Source organism: Thamnophis elegans, chromosome 15 (assembly GCF_009769535.1).
Source record: "Thamnophis elegans isolate rThaEle1 chromosome 15, rThaEle1.pri, whole genome shotgun sequence".
Classification (NCBI taxonomy): Eukaryota; Metazoa; Chordata; class Lepidosauria; order Squamata; family Colubridae; genus Thamnophis; species Thamnophis elegans.
Genome location: NC_045555.1, coordinates 20042626 through 20058680, shown reverse-complemented (window position 1 = coordinate 20058680; position 16055 = coordinate 20042626).

Genomic DNA, 16055 nt, shown 5'->3' with positions numbered 1-16055 from the left:
GGAAGGCAATCCAGCCCTTTCAAAGTCATGCCGGCAGTTTAGAACTCGCCCGCCATTCAGCGAAACATCTTTCACTGAATGGCGGCCGAGGGGCACGCTAAAGTGCCGGCATGAGTTTGAAGGGCTGGATTGCCTTCCATGTCGGCCCGCGTGGAAGGCAAGCCGCACTTCAAAGTCATGCCGGCAGTGGGAAGCCTTTGCCGGCCCGATACCAGCTCTGAAGTTGCTTTCCTTTCTACTAAAGCCCCTGCTCAGCAAAGCAAGTCCGGGGAAGTCCTTTGAGACGGCTAGAAAAGGTCTGCCGCGAACTGGGAAGCTGACGCACCCCCCTCCTCTCAGCCCCCCCTCTGCAACCCCGGATACCCTCTGCCACCGTGCCTGAAGCATGGGAGCGCTCTCCAGCCGGCAGAACGCCAGAGTGGAAGAGGTGGATGTCCCGTCCAATTCCCTCTACAGATACCCCCCAAAATCTGGTAAGACGGAGCAAGCGGGGGGGGGAGAATATGCAAGAGGTTTGCGGGGAGTCCCGCATGGCAGGGGTTTGCGCGCGCTCCGTACTCTGAGTTGAGGGAATGGCGAGCAGCGGCTGCAACCCCAGAGTTCGGCTAGGCGAGAACTTTAAGGCGAGCGGCGGGACGGACCCTTGCTGTCAATCTCCCCCCCACCTTGTGCCTTTTCGCAGCCGTCCCATCGTTCTCCCGCCAGTGGGGCTGCTCCTGTGATCCCCCCCCCCGTGGCTGCGAAGGAGTTTCCCGAGAGTTTTAGAGGGTCAGGAGTACGACCCTCATTGCAACGTCGCCATTTGCAAGCTCCGGCTGCTTGGGAGGGTGGTTATTTATTTATTTTTTTCTTCTTGCTTCCGCTTTCTTGCCGGTTTGCAAGGATTGTGGTGGCGGCTTGGATGGAAATAGTGACATTCGTGGCATCGCGCTTGGGGTTAAAAACTGCTTTTCGTTCGCGGCAGCAACTGCTCTTTGAGAATTCTTGCTTGAAAAAACAGGACTCCCTCACGCGGTCCTGAATTGAGGTCCATCTCCCTCCACCCCTAATTAAAAAGCCCCTGGTAAATTCTTGCCTGTCCTGTGCCACTTGGCATGCCTGCCTGTTTAGTTGTTACTGCGCTGATTGAATTCTAAAATACCCCATCAATCTTCCGATGTAACATTTAACCATCCCCGCTGCTAATGAGAGTTCGCCCCTTCGCCCGCTGAGTTGGAGTCGGCGATGGGACGCGTGGGGTCGGTCGGTGGCTCTCTCGCTCGCTCCTCCCACCGCGGCGCCAGCAGCAATGGGATATGCTTGGGGAAGGGACAGCCAGAACCACCTGCCCGGATTTGTGCTCCAGCTGTCACCACCACTTCTGCTGCTGCTGCAGCAGCCACCAGAGACTCCTTCCCCTCCGCCGCCCGCATGGAGTGGGGAGTGAGCACGCGAAAGGAGAAAAAAGGAAAGGGCGACGGCTCCAGGACAGAGCGACCCGTGGGAGCGCCGGAGGAACCGGCGGATGTTATAGCTGCTTTTCACTTCTCCGCCTTTTCCTGGGGATCGTGGAGGAATCTTGGTCTGGCATCATTGAGGAGAACCTGCCGCGCGCCTGTTTCGAGGCTCATCACTAGCAAATACCCACCGCTAGAAGATGGGGAGGGTAGCCTGGGTCTTCTCGGGCCAGGATCGGACCTTCCTGGCTGCCTTTGCCACTGCTGCCGCCGCCACTGCTTGGCAGGTTCTCCTCAATGATGCCAGACCAAGATTCCTCCACAATCCCCAGAAAGAGGTGGAGAAGCAGGGCGGAGAGAGGAAAGGAAGCTGCAGCCGAAGGGAGAGACGCTCGCCCCCGTGTTCAGCAAAGCAAGCCCGCTGGCGGCGCCTGTGCTGTGGTGGGAAGCGAATTGCAGGTCCCCCCCTGCCGCCGCCGCCTTCTTTACCTCTGCCTCTTCCAGAGCCGGGGGGGGCTGTCAGGGCGCTGACGGTGGAGCGGATGCAGCCAGTTTGTTACTGCTTCCAGGGATCGAGACGGACGAGGGAAGCGGCGGTGGCGGACGTCAGCAGCGACTGTAACGACCGTGCGGGCGAGGTGCGGAGGAAGAACGGAAGGTCCCTCCCGCCCGTGACGGCGGCTCCAGCCATGGACGAGCAGGCTGGCCCCAACAACAACAACGCGCTGCTCTTGCCGCCACCTCCGGATGGGAAGCAACCACGCCTGTGCGGCCCCTGTGCGGCCCCTGTGCTGCGGTGGGAAGCGAGTCTGCAAGGCTTGGTTGCTTCCCATCCGGAGGTGGCGGCAAGAGCAGCACGTTGTTGTTGTTGGGGCCAGCCTGCTCGTCCATGGCTGGAGCCGTCGTCGCGGGCGGGAGGGACCTTCCGTTCTTCCTCCGCACCTCGCCCGCGCGGTCGTTACAGTCGCTGCTGACGTCCGCCACCGCCGCTTCCCTCGTCCGTCTCGATTGCTGGAAGCAGTAACAAACGGCGCGTCTGCTCCGCTGTCAGCGCCTTGACAGCCACCCCAGCCGGCGGCTACCGGGCCTCACTGGAGTCAATTGCAAAACCGCGTTCAGCGCTTTGAGGACCTGAGGCATCTTGGGAAATGCAGTTCCCTATCGGAAAGAATGGAGTAGCTGCGAATTTGTAACAACAGAAGATAATAACTTGGTGCTTCGCAGGTTACGAAAATCTCAAGTTTGATTTGCACACTGTTTTTTAAAAGTTAGATAAAGAAATTATGCTGTGAAAGCGACTAGAAAGCCTCCCCTCCCCTTCCTGTGTGCGAGAAAGGGAAGGAGAGGAAGGAAGGAGGGAGGGGGGAAGGAAAAAGAAGAAGGGAGGGGGGAGAAGATGGAAGGAGAAAAGATGGATGGAAGGAGAAAGAATGGGAGGAGAAGGAGGAAGATGGAAGAAAAAAAGAAGAAAAAGAAGGGAGGGAGAAAAGAGGGAAGGAGGTAGGAAGAAAAGGGGAAGAGAGGGAAAGAGCAGAAAGACAAAGAGGATGAAGTTAGGCAAGAGGAAAGAGGAAGGAAGGAAAAAAGAAAAAGGGAGGGAGAGAGGAAAGAAGAAAAGATGGAACTAGAAAGGAAAGAAGGGAGGGAGGAAAGGGGAAGACAGGGAAAGAGCAGAAAGACAGAGAAGGTGAAGGTAGATAGGCAGAAGGAAGGAAGAAGGAAGAAATAGGAAAGGAGGGAAGGAGGAAGGAACAGAAGCGAAGAGGAAGAGAGAAATGGAAAGAGCAGAAAGACAGAGAAGGTAGATAGGCAAAAGAAATGAAGCTGAAAGAATGGAAGGAGGAAGGAAGAGAAAAGGAGGAAGGGAGTGAGTGAGGAAAGAAGAGAGGATGGAAGGAGAAAGGAAGGAAGAGAGGGAAAGAGCAGAAGACGGATAAGGTGAAGGTAGATAAGCAAGAGGAATGAAGGAAGAAGTGAGGAGTCTCAAGGAGGGGGAAAACATTTAGTGACCAAAGTTACAATGGCATTGAAAAAAGTGACTGATGACCATTTTTCACACTTAGCGACCGTTGCGACCATTTTTCACACTTAGCGACCGTTGCAGCATCCTCATAGTCACGTGATCAAAATTTTGTTTGGCAACAGATTCGTATTTATGCTGGTTTCAGTGTCCTGGGGTGACCTTTTGACAAAAAAAAATTTTTTTAATCAAGCCCCCCCCCCCCCCGGTCAAAGGCGTCCCTCTTTTCCAATCTGAAAATCTGGTCACCTTATGAAGAGAGGAATGGGGGAAAGCTATGAATAAAGAAGAACAAAGGGGGAAACGATAGGAGGAAACTCTCTGTCCCTAATCCAGAGGTGGTATTCAGCCAGTTCTGACAGATTCTGGTGAACCGGTAGTGGTAATTTTGAGTAGTTCGGAGAACCGGCAAATAGGCTGGCTCCGCCCATGCTGCCTCCCAGCTGATCTTCTTTTGTTGCCCTGAACAGGAGAATGGAGCTGGAAAGCAGGTTAGTGGGGCTGGGAGGGAATGGGGATTTTGCAATATCCTCCCCCTGCCTTGCCTGTTAGGTAAGCTCCCCGTTGGGAGAGCGAGTATGTTCAGAGAAGCGTTGTGAGAGTTGTGTTGGAGAACACACAACCAGCATACAGAGACACTGCAGTTTAAATAGGCTTTTACTTTCGAGGTATCAGAGTCCATCAAACAGTCCAAGTCATACATGGATAAGACAGTCAGTCATCAATGTCTTTCAGTTAAGGGATAATCCAAATAACATAGTCCAGTAACATATAATCAGTCCAGTAATCAAGGTTTGCTAACAGTTGCAAAACTTACAATAGCTCACGGCACTTCCAGATCAGCCCAGCATCTAACAAACAGAGAGAGAGCTAACAGTCATTCTGGCTCCCTCTTATGGCAGATTGACGAAAACAGCACCCAATCACATTGTACAGTATGGTTAAAAGAAACAGATATAACATTGTTACATGATTTATATATTGCCAACCCAACCATTAGAATTATATTCCTAACAATGCCCACAAAGCCACACCACAGAACTGTTAGTAAAAAAATTTGAATCCCACCACTGCCCTAATTGTCTTGTACTTGAAGAATTAGCAACCACCCCAGATTTACACATTCCTTTACATTAAATGGAGTATTTCTACAGATAGTCAAAAATTATGTTCATGCAGCCCTCTATTGACTTCCCTATCAAATCCTTCTGGTGATTTAAAGGACACTTTAAATCTCACCGTGGGAGGAAGAAGACTTGGCTGAGATTTAAAACTTCACCATCACTTTTATCACATTGTGAAGGATGGAGAATTCTTATAGCGATTTCAAATAACATTGGAGAAGAGCTTTTCAGGATGCTCCTGCTATATTCTCACCACCCAAAAAAGGAGGACCATGAAGTTCAATGTTTCAGGTAAAGTATTTATGGAACAGAATAAACACAAGCAAGCAGATGGCCTGCAACATGCAAATTAGCTTAGCAATTCTTTCCTTCCACTGAAGCTACGCTAAGAAAAGAGTTTTTCAAGGCGGACAAGAATTATAAGTCAGGATGGGAATTTGATTAATATATTTCCACCATGGGTGGGTTGCTGTTGGTATTACTGCAGGTTCGGTGCACCAAAAAATTTATGCATGCACTATACATGTGTGCACATTTGCACCTAAAAAGTTTATGCATATGCGCAGTGATAGAAAAGGAAAAAAATTGCAATGAAGATAGTTCTGCGCATGCACAGAACCGAAATCAAGATGGTGCCACTGCTGATAGAACAGGTTCAGGGGCGTGGCAGGCCGAGTTACTATCTACTCGGCTGAACCAGGCTGAACCGGTAGGAACCCACCTCTGACTTGCGCCCTTCTCCTGTGGAAAAAAGCAGGAGAAAATTATTTATAAACTGAAAAAAATGTAATAAAACTTCCTGTGTTCTTCTACCACCAAATCTCTTTCAATATGATGGCTCTGAAAATATTACATCACAGCTCTTACCGTGTTTCCCCAAAAATAAGATCCCATCTTATATTTTGGGGGGTCACCAAAATAAGCATCAGGGTTTATTTTTGGGGAGGTCTTATTTTTTGTGTGGCTGCAACATAAACATTTCTTATTGCCTGTGGGACAAAAGGCAGCTTCCCCAAAGCACTGCCTATAATAAAATGTAAGATCCTGAGGAAAGAAGAGAAGAGATGTTACCTAGGAAACCATCAGGCAAGAGTGGCAGGAGATTCCAGTGGCTTAACTGTCAAAGAAAGAAACCTAGGAAGGATCCACCCTAATGGATCAAACAGTTAAAAGTGGTGGCAGGAAATTTGTGCTTTCCTTATAAGATTCCATTAATTTAACCTTACAATAAAATAGAATTAGTTCATCTGGTCTTGTTTCCTGTCTGGTAACATGGGAGGTCAGATAGAGCTAAAGTGATAATTTAGGTATAGTGTGTATATCAAATTATTTTCTCTTGTCTCATTCATGAAAAATCTGCAAATTTAAGCAAAATTCATTTGTAATACTTTCTTCCTAGTAATTATTCAAAATGACGGGATTGGGATCAGTAGAGACCCTAATTTCCAAAATTGGTCTGTTTTCTTTCTTTTTTAAAAAAAAAGGTTGTTGTTAGATAAACATTAAAAACATTGGACATAGTGCGACATTTCTGGCATAAACGTTTCCATATAGTATTTGGATCTTACAACAATTATATTTTATATCCATTACATAGGTATATGTTGTCAGTCAGGTTACTTGTCCATTGAGACTTTCTTTCATATAATTACTAACCATATAAATACATATCGAATTCCTACCTATCACACATTCTTAATACCATATTTTCCGATTCTTAACTTATCCGTGTTTCTCTGTCCCGGCCTTTCCCCCTCATTTCTAACCACCGGCACCATTTGCCCCAGATTTCATGATATTCCGTTCCTTGTCTTTCAACTCTAGAGTCAGTCTGTCCATCTTTGTGCACATCAGTATCTTATTTATTATTTCTTGTTCCGAGGGAGTCTCCATTTTTCCATTTTTGTGCAAAAACCAGTCTTGCCACCGTTAAAATATGCAGCATTAAATATAGTCTACCTTTGCCACATTTGGTCCATTTTCCAGTGTGTACAAAAAGAAAATGTTTTTTTTTTAATGGGTCTCTGTATGCATGTTTGTTTTTTCGAGAAAGTGTGGAATGGCAACTGCGTTCCCTCCCCCAACCTATGATGACGTTCTTTCCCCTTCCTCTTACTCTCCACCCCTTACTACTGCCATAGTAGCTGTGCTTGTCTGTAGTACCATGTACAAATAAAATATTGTGGAAAACAGTTGCACTCATCTCTACGTTCGGGATAGAATTAACAAACTTTAGGGTAGCAGCAGCATCAAGAACCTGAATTCGGTAATTAAAAAACATTCTAAAAAAAATATTCTTCTTTTTTTTTTAAAGACAGTGTTGCAATACCAAAGACTGGGAGATAAAATGATGGGGCTTTCTCGTATGCCACACAGCTAGTTACATCCATTTTGGGCTTTGCGTTCAAATGTTTTAGATCACAGACAATCAGGCAAACAATGTTATGCAGCTGATCTTGTAAGGGGATTGGAGTGTGTTTTATGGTTAAATAGACAGAGGAAAATGCCAACAATAAATAATCAATGAAATTCATCCTTGGAACGGTGTGTGGAATATTTGCTGTGGTAAGAATGGCAATAGATAATTATTAACTATGAAAAAAGAGAGAGAGAGTGAGTTCAGGAAAAGCATTTAAAAAACATTTTAGTGATCTTATACATATATATTCTCTTCCAGGTAACTGATTTTCAGCCTGAGTATTCAGCATACATTCAGGGAAAAAAATGAAGTATAAGGCAAAGAAAGTTAGTATATATTTTTTTAAAATTACTATGGTGACAGGGCAATTGTTCTTACTTGCACTGTATTCTAAGTGAATTCCTAGATTATCCTAAAAGAATCTAAATACAAATTTGGGGGAAATCCTGGGCATTTCGCTATTCTTCCCCTCTCTTAAAAATGTTCACTCCCCTACTTGTCATACAAAAATAAGTGTCATTTGCTGGAATTTAAAATTATGCTTATGAGCCTGTTATATTATATTCAACGGGTATTGATAGGCAGCTTAAATTAAAAATGTCCCCAAACATCTATGATCAAATTTCTACACCTGCAAGTTTGATTGGATTAGACCAGTTCCCCTTGCCAGGAATTCTAGGAATAAGTCCATACATATTAAAGTTATCAAGGTTGTCAAACACTGGATTAGACTGTCTTCCCCACAATGCTGTTTTCTGAAATATCTATTCACAATATCCTTGCTTGCCCTACTGGGGGAAAAATGAATGAATGGGTTAAAGGTAAAGGTTTTCCTCGTGCATGCATACTAGTCGTTTCTGATTCTAGGGGGCGGTGCTAATCTCCGTTTCAAAGCCGAAGAGCCTGCGCTGTCCAAAGATGTATCTATGGTCATTTGGCCGGCATGACTAAATGCCAAAGGCGCACAGAAGGCTGTTACCTTCCCACCAAAGATGGTTGCTATTTTTCTACTTGCATTTTCACATGTTTTCAAACTGCTAGGTTGGCAGAAGCTGGAACAAGTAACAGGAGCTCACTCGGTTATACGGCACTAGGGATTCGTACTGCCGACTTTCTGATCGACAAGCTCAGTGTCTCAGCCACTGAGCCACCGTATCCCTCTAGGAAAGGTCCATATGATAAAGTAAAATCAGCTTTTAGCATAGGGAGAATTAATATCTCACAACATTTCTTTTTGTTGACGAAATTGGTATCCTGATCACAAATAAATACGATTGTTGCTGCCTATATCCCTGGCCTCAGCTTCATTGTCCAAACTGGTAGAAGTTCTGGCATCCAAAGGCATTTTTCTAAACTTGGGGAAAAAAGAAAAGTAGTGGAAATGATGGACTATTTCAATAGTTTATAACCATGATGGCAAACCTATGGCATGCATGCTAAAGGTGGCAAGCAGAGCTCTCTCTGTGGACATATGCGCCATTGCCAGATGCTATTCTGGGTTGCAATGAGTGCATTCACATAGGCCAGCTGCTCCAGCACATATGCACACCGGCTAACTGCTTTCTTCTGGGTTTGTGCCCGGCCAGCTGGCTGGCATGCATATGGGTGCCAGAACCTGGAAGAACAGCTGGCCACATGTGCACCAGCCAGCTGCTCTTTTCCAAGTTCCAGCACTCCAGCAAATGCACACTCCAATTTTGGCACTTGGTGCCAAAAAAGTTAACCATCACTAGTTTATATTGATGCTGCATGAAAGTCACCTATTGGGTGGAGGGGGTGGGGGGAGGGGAGGGACAAAAAAAGCAATGCAGGAATGGAACTTGGTTCTTGCTGTTGATGCCTTGAGCCAAAACCCACTGTTAGTAGTATGTCGTAGCTATTGCTCTCTTAAGTATTGTTTGCAGGTTCTTCTCCTTTGACCAATTTATAATTTTATTCCTCCAACTGTAGAAAATGTACTTTCCCGGTACTTTTGGATCCTGTTCCAGCTAGATTGTTTTTTACTCCTCTCCCCAAAAATCAAAATAATGTATTAAAAAGAGGGGGGTGTTAGGTTTTTTTAATATATCAAATTTTATTTTTTCCTTTCACATACATTCAGAAATGTACATTCTTGTAAATACTCTTGACATTTAATCTATTAGCTATTAACATTGATCACAATCTCCTTATGAATATAGAAAACACAGTTGGGGTCACTTTCTTGCCACCCTGTACTGCCATCTTGTTCTGCAAATGTAGGGTTTTTACAGTGAATCATCTGGATGGTCCTTAGAATTGAGGTTACACGTGTAGGTACAAACTGCAGCAATCTGCAGAAAATATTTGCCTGTCAGCCATTCTTTGCTGTGTGTTTCCCAGACATGAACAAGGACACGGGGTGATACAAAGTAAACCTGCAACATTTTACTCATTTGAATGATAACACTTGATTCATTCAGCTGCAACAACATGCACATTCTCATGAACACCAATGATGTAACGACTAACCAATTATTGTGCCTTGGAGACTTGTTAACCAATAATGATATAACACGTAAAGTAGGTAGAACTAAGAAGCTGCAAACACTATAAGAATGATGTTTCATGATTAATAATTTTGCAGTTGATTCTGCTGTTGATTCTGCTTTCCATGGAATGCTTTGTTCAATAAACTTTTGTTGGTTCAACTATCCGTGGGTGGATTACATTCTTTCATCTTCAGCCTCGGGACCCTAAATACTACATGCAACAACCTTACTCCTTCCGTCTTCTCAACCTCCCTTCTCTGCCTTCTCCTTTCCCCCTTTCCTTCCTCTTTTCTTCTTCCCTTCCTCTTCCTCCACTCCTCCTCTCTTCTTCTCCTTCTTTCTTCTCTCCTACTCTTACTTCCCCTCCCTTACCTCCTCTGCTTTACCCTTTCTTCTTTTCCCTCTTCTTCCTCCCTCTTTCCGTTGTTGGCCTTACTTATTTTCTTTCTCTAAAGCAGGGGTGTCCAAACTTGGGAACTTTATGACTTGTGGACTTCAACTCCCAGAATTTCCCAGCTAGGAGTTGAAGTCCACAAGTCTTAAAGTTCCCAAGTTTGGACACCCCTGTTCTAATGGGTTCTTGGGTTGGCATTCCAGTGGCCCCGACTTTATATTTATATAAAAATGAATTCCCTATAATAAATCCATTTGTATCATTTTTCATCTCTATATTTGTATCTTAATACTTTTTCTATTTTTTCTCTCAGGGGTGTGTGTGTTAATTGATTGCAGAATCACAGCTGCTATCTTGATTTTTTTTCCAACCTCACATATACACATAAAGTTTCCAAGGAAATGGGGTGACCCAAGTGGAACAGCTCTTATCATTGAACCATGTTAGAACAACAGGGAAAATAACAGCAGAAAAAAGATGATGCCTGAATGCTATGGTTAAAGACAAGTGGGAACCCAGTTATCCAATGCCTGGCATCTCATTTCCTCAGCTGTGTTCACAGGTCTATTTAAATTTTAAACTAAAACATCCACTAAGGATAAAATATTAGAAAGTGATGTGATTTCTTCTTCATTCTCTGGAAATAGCAGATACCATTTTCTTATTGAGCTTGAGTGCTGCTGATAGCACTCTTTTCTTTTACTGTGTCATTTTCATTTAATGAATATTAAAATATCTGCTTATAACACCACAATACTGAAATACTGTTTTTATATAGGAGCGGAGAGGGAATGTTGCTTTTTCATATGCATGATTTTCATTTCTAACAGTAGTTTAAAGAGAACTTATAAAACTGAATGGGAAGGCATTTTTCTGCATGAACATTTTTGAAAGCTACTGGCAGCCTTATGCAAGATAACACTTACAAGGGCAATGAAAGTCTAAATAACTACATGCCCCTGATTTACAACCCAGTCCTAATCACATACTGTATACCAAAAAGCAAATCCTACATACACTCTACTGAAGTGATTTACTCTTTAGCTAAGTCAAGCAAATAGGCAGACAAAATAGATTTAACCAGACAAATAGATTTACAAACTTCTTTGTATTAAGAGCAACTCATAACTGAAGCTTTCTTAAAGGTAATCAGAGCTGATTATCTAGCAACAAGGGTACTATTTGTATATTAAGTGCAAAAAGATATGTTACAAAGTATAAAACTATTCCCAAAGTTGTGGCAAGAACCAGTGTGGTGCAAGGGTAAAGACAACAGGATAGAAATGGAAAGCCACCAGTTCTATTCCTGCCTTGCACATGAAGCTATCTGGATGATTTATGGTCAATCATTCTCTGTCAATCCCAGGAAGGAGGCAATGGCAAATCACTTATTAAGAAAACTTCAGGGACTTAGACAAGTGATCAAGAAGAATCAACACTGAATTGAAAGTACATAAAAAAAATATTGCAGCACAGCTTTTACTCTGCTGATCACCATGTTCTGCAGCAGCACAGCTGGTATTCAACAGGTTCTGGCCAGTTCTGGAGAACCAGTAGCAGAAATTTTGAATAGTTCAGAGAACCGGTAAATACCACCTCTGACTGGCCCCGCCCCCATCTGTTTTCTGCCTCCTGAGTCCCAGCTGATCAGGAGGAAATGGGGATTTTGGAGTGGGGTGGGAATGGAGATTTTACAGTATCCTTCCCCTGCCACAGTCACCAAGGCATGCCCACAAAACTGGTAATAATTTTTTTTGAATCCCATCACTATGCAGCAGGTCTTGTATTCAAACTGTTTAATTGGGTTAACTAAAGCTTTGCATAAAGCAGGTTAAACAAAAGTTATGTTAATCCAGGGCTGTCAAACTCCTGGCCCCGGGCCCGGATGTCTCACATGTTGGTCATGCCCACACCCAGTTTAGCGAAGGGGGGGAAAGTCCCGATACATCACATGATGATGCCATGATAGTGCAAGTTTCACACTGCTGTATTAGGGAGAACACATGCATTTGCAGCCATCACATTTCCAGTCATAAATGTTCTTTCCTTTTCTCCATCAAATGGGTTCTTCAATAAAAAGAAAGAAAGGGAGAGGTTTGGAGAGGTCTACAGTCTGTTCGATAGTTTGAGATTACAGCTCCCAGAATGCTCTGGTTGATTAACAGTTCTAGGGACTGTTAACTCAGCCTATCGGAGAAGTAAGACAATCAGACACAAGAACAACCTAATGTATTTTAGGGGATATTCTGAATTCTTGGCTAAAGCTGAATAAAGGAATTCTGTGACAGAAAAATATGAGATTCAATGGCAGCATTTTTTGAATAAAAATATACTTTCCAATCACAGGAGTAATCATTCGATTTGAACTCTGCATTGATCAGGCTCCATAATGAGTACTGTACCAGTTCTGAGTAACACTTTTGGAAAAGGATCATTTAGAAAGGGTAGAAAATTTGCAAAAACAGCAAAGATCATCAAAGAACATAAATTCAAATCCTACAAGGAAAGACAGAAGGTATGACTTAAGGTTTTCCTTGAAAAAACTTGTGTCAGGGTTCCAAATAACATCCAAAATTAAGGGTAGATGTGGGCAGCACTTCAATTATCTGAAGTGTCATCACACATAAGAAAGATCTTCGTACCATTTAGCAATTGTGCTTTGTTTCCAGAGTCAACTCCTTGTCCTCCGATGTTCTCCTCTCTTAACTGCTCTGCACATACAGGCATCTGGAACAAGCCCTAGCTGCTCTTCTTCCTCAGTCATCTCAGCCTCCAAAGGTAGCTGCCTCTCCAGTGGCTGGGAAATGTTGGATGGCCCTGGCTCTATCTCTCCATCTGATGCAGAGCATTCATCAGAGCCTTCCCTAGACTCCAGCACTGGCCCAAGTTCCTCCCCAACCTCCTCATCGTCCGAGTCTGCCGGCAGCTGGCGGGCCACAACAATTTGCTCCTTTGTCATTTAAATCTGTTGAGTCTTTTCCTGTCCATCAAAAACATTTTCAAAGTAGCGGGAGATTCCCTTAGGCCTAGGGTAGAAGGTTATGTATGTACACGGTATGTGTGTAATATACACATATTACATACATGTGTATATTATGCATGCATGCATGCATGCATACATACATATATAAATACACACACAATCTGCAAGAGAGAGACTGGCTGAGCAAGGGGGAAGTCAAGTGGGGAATTCATCTGGGCTTCCTACATGGGTACAACAGAGTGAAGTGTGGCATGCACACCTTGAATGCCATTGAACCTTATCCAGTCTTACTCAAATAGTCAGTCTGAGAAATTCCAGCACATAGGCTTGAGCAGTAAAACAGCTCATTAAATGTTTCATGTGTGGAAGGAAGGAGGATCCACGCTGCGATGTTATAATGTGCGGTCTCGATACTCTGAGACCGCCGTTGACACTTTTGCTGCTGGGGGGGGGTCTATTGAGACCTAAACCATCCCGTAGAGATAGTGATCAGGAAGACAAAGCCTTGCTGGTCTCAGGAATATCGCAAAATCCCTGATAGACCCAAGGGAAGTGCTTCAAGACCTCGGTGAACAGGCAGCCCCTAGGCTGATGAAATCGGGATGCTCCGGAAGGAAGTGAAAAGAGAAAGTGAGTCCATCTGGTGAGGTATTTTTTCTATTTTGCTAAAGACTGCCCAAAGAAATGTTTCTTTAAAGCCAAATTGATCCTTAAACAAAAGAACTGAGCGGCGAAAATAATCCTAATGGGATCGCTATGGAAAGTTTTTTTCCTTTGTCATTGTAACTATTTTTTGTTGATTGAAATGTTTATCACATTCTCCATTTCTCCTCTTAAAGTGAACGGATTGATTTTTTTTTCCTTTTGCTTCTTGTTGCTTTATTTTTTGACTTCTGGATTAAAACCTTACTTTTTATTTTAACAATTCTTCCTACTACTTGTTATTAAATCACACTAAGAGCAATCTAAAGAACTTTGTTTTCTACAGAAGGTGAAAATTAACTGCCAGTCGGAGTTTTTTGAAACAACGTATCTCTTTCCTTATTTGACTTCACTAACTTTGCAGCTGAAGGGTTTGCAATTTGTTTACAGAAACTGATAAAAAAAATCCAAGGGCACGAACTGTTTTCACAGGTGCCTCTGAGAATTATTTTGGCAGAGAAAGAAGGAAGGAAGGAAAGAAAGAAAGAAAGAAAGAAAGAAGAAAGAGAAAGAAAGAAAGAAAGAAAGAAAGGAAGGAAGGAAGAAAGAAAGAAAGAGGGGAATGGCCTTTGAAGAGCATAAAAGAACTTGTGTTTAAGTCAACTTAAAATAAAAGCTAAGAGAGGCCTGGAAGACTAGACTGGTAGTCATTATTAGTTCTTTTTTCTTTTTCTTTCTCTCTTCTGTTTTGGAAACATGGGTCAATACTTAGATGAGGAAACCTTAAAATTCCAAAATATCTTGGCTGGAATTTAAAATCTATTGGAAGGATATGGGAGAATTGAGAAGAAGCTGGAAAGACTAGTCTTCCTCACAGCAAAAGATGATAGGGTTGGAGCCCCCCAAATTAAAGGGGAGAATGAAGATATAGAAGATAAAAATAAGACAATAGATGAATTTATTAATGGAGCAAATGTGGGTGAAAATGGAAAGGAAATGTGGAAAAGGGAATTTGACGAATTGGAGCTCTACCCCAGATTCCAGGACACAGAAGAACAAAAAATACAAATGATGATAGACATAAGAAGAAATTTTTTTTCAGAAGCAAGATTGACAAACAAAGACAAGTTAACTTTAGTAGCAACTGGTTGGCAAGAAGATTATCTGAGAGACTCTTCAAGCAACAAAGTGCGGAGAGAAGCCAATAAAAACCTTATAAAGGAGATAAAAAGAAGACTGATTCCACAATTGGCAAGAGAGATAAGACTGTTTTTTACTGGAAAGTTAAAGGTTGACAATGAAAGTTGGTAATAAAAAATTAGTTTTTTATTATTGGTGATTAATAAGTAGGAACTTTGTAACTCCTAGATTGTTTTAGATTGTTATTAAATGTTTACTCGCTAACAATTAATTAACCATAAATAATAATAATGAAATGATAATAGATACAGCTTAATGATATATGCATGTATTGACAATTTAGTAAAAGAAATTTGGATATAAATTGTAAATTGTGACTTGGGAAAAAGACTATAAATTTTGTTAACAAATTTTCATTTAGATATTGTTATAAAGGTGTAAGGTTTTTGGGGTGGGGGCCCTGATGAGAGTAGATGGGGCATAAATAGTAAATGATTTTTAGCTAATTATAATAACAACAAGGAAATGTTAATGGTCATTGTTTAACAATATATACATGCTATGGTATTGGCTAAAGTAACTTAGATATAAATTTTAGTCAGTGAGTTGGAAAAAAAGGGAGAGAAAGGCTTAGAAACTTTATTAATTGACTTTTACTTAAAAGATGCTATAAAGGTTGGAGGATTTTTTTGAAATAGTTAATGAATGCCATTATGTGGTTGTGTCTTTAAGTCTGAATGATTTGAGGTAAAAGCATGTTCAAATAATTGTAGTCAAATGAGAATTGTGGTACATTGATAGTAAGATATACAAAGTTTTTTGACTTACAGTGTATAATCTAATATGAACTATAAGTAATGACTGTGGAAGAAATGCACGAAAGTTATCTGTAGCCAATTGACACACTTTCTACAAAATGTAATAAAGGATGATTCTTTTTTTGTGTTTTTGTTCAATTAAAATAATAAAAAACTTTAAAAAAATATTTCATGTGTGGGATTGGTTGTTGACCAGAGGTGGGTTTCACAGAGGTTTACCACTGGTTCACTGTATGTGTGCACCAGTGCTGGGTTTCAGGTGGTATGCCCTGGTATGGGCGTATCGGTGCCTGCTGGGAGCACTGGATACCGTTCCAGTACGGTGCTCCAGAGGACCCACCCACCCGCCGTTCTTACCTGTATTTGAGCTCTTTGGCACTTCCACGCATGCACATGGAGCATACGGCACCTGTGTGACACTCTGCCGAGCAGCTGGAGCATCGTGGAGGCATTGTGAAGCATTGCGGGAGGTAAAGATGCACACGGGCGCTGCACACATGTGCATGCATGCTGCGTGTGTTCATGTGGTGGACACCAGGCCCCATTGCACTGTATCGGTTGCAATGGGA